Genomic DNA, 1,340 nt, shown 5'->3' with positions numbered 1-1,340 from the left:
TGTGTGTGTGTGTGTGTGTGTGTGTGTGTGTGTGTGTATAAATTAAATAGTGAGGGTAGAAATTAATATTATTAGTTTATACTAATTTAAACTAGTGGATAGCATTCTTACAAACATGTCCGAGGACTATGAATTATATTACGTAATGATATTCTTCTTATTCATATATTTATATATAATATTATATGCATGTAGATATATATATATATATATATATATATATATATATATATATCTCAGATATATATCTCAGATATATATATATATCGGTGTGTCTATGTGTCTATATATCTCTCTATCTCTCTCTCTCTCTCTATCTATCTCTCTATCTATCTATCTATCTATCTATCTATCTATCTATCTATCTATCTATCTATCTATCTATCTATCTATCTATCTGTCTGCCTGTTTATCTGTCTATCTATCTAACTATGTACGTGTGTGTGTGCGTGTGGAATTAAGTATGTATGTATGTATGTATGTATGTATGTATGTTTCCACACACCGAAACGTATACATAAATATATAGGTCCACACACGCAAATTGAGAGAGCCTCTCTCTCTCACACACATACCGAACTGTGGAAGCTCCCTTCTTTGAGGTGCACTTGGGGTGGGAGGGAAATGATGGCGTTTGAAATTAGACAGGAAGCCTCTTGAAGGAAAGATTCTCGTCTTTCTCACAACGTAATTTTCTTTTCACTCTTTGATCCACCTGCATTATTTTTTCGGAGCAAAGCAGTCTTCATTTCAAATATTGTGCGTGTGCTCGCGCGCATCTGTTTGTATGTGTATGTGTGTGTGTGTATATATATATATATATATATATATATATGCGTGCGTGTGCCTGTGTCTGTGCCTGTGCGTGTGTGTGTGTGTACATATGTGTGCGTGTATATGTGTGTATGTATTTATATATATGTATGGACTTATGCGTGTATGTATTTATATTATTTGCATGGCTATCTGTGGTTTTGCGTGACTGCATATCGTAGCATAACATTTTATCATTAACAACCATGCACTTAACACGCACACACACATACATACACGCGCTCGTGTGCGCGTACACATGTACACGTTTTCTCGTTCACACCTTGTTCATGTTGTTGCTGTTCTTCATCTCCTTCATCATCATCATAATCATCATCATCATCATCATCGTCATCATCTTCATCTTCTTCTTCTTCTTCTTCTTCTTCTTCTTCTTCTTCTCCTCCTCCTTCTCCACCTCCTCCTCCTCCTTCCCATAGAAACCGGTCACGTCATCATCTTCATCATCATCATCATCTTCTTCTTCTTCTTCTTCTTCTTCTTCTTCTTCTTCTTCTTCTTCTTCT

The 1,340-nt window shown here is 35.7% G+C and overlaps 1 protein-coding gene across 1 annotated transcript in view; it reads left to right on the top strand.

Moving 5' to 3' along the window:
* LOC106869938 (sodium- and chloride-dependent glycine transporter 1) overlaps positions 1–1,340 on the top strand; it is an 89,950-nt gene that overhangs the window by 561 nt on the left and 88,049 nt on the right. The window lies entirely within an intron of this gene.

This window comes from Octopus bimaculoides, chromosome 10, assembly GCF_001194135.2.
Source record: "Octopus bimaculoides isolate UCB-OBI-ISO-001 chromosome 10, ASM119413v2, whole genome shotgun sequence".
NCBI classification, from domain to species: Eukaryota; Metazoa; Mollusca; class Cephalopoda; order Octopoda; family Octopodidae; genus Octopus; species Octopus bimaculoides.
The sequence above is the reverse complement of the archived record's forward strand: the minus strand, read 5'-3'. Positions and strand labels throughout refer to the sequence as shown.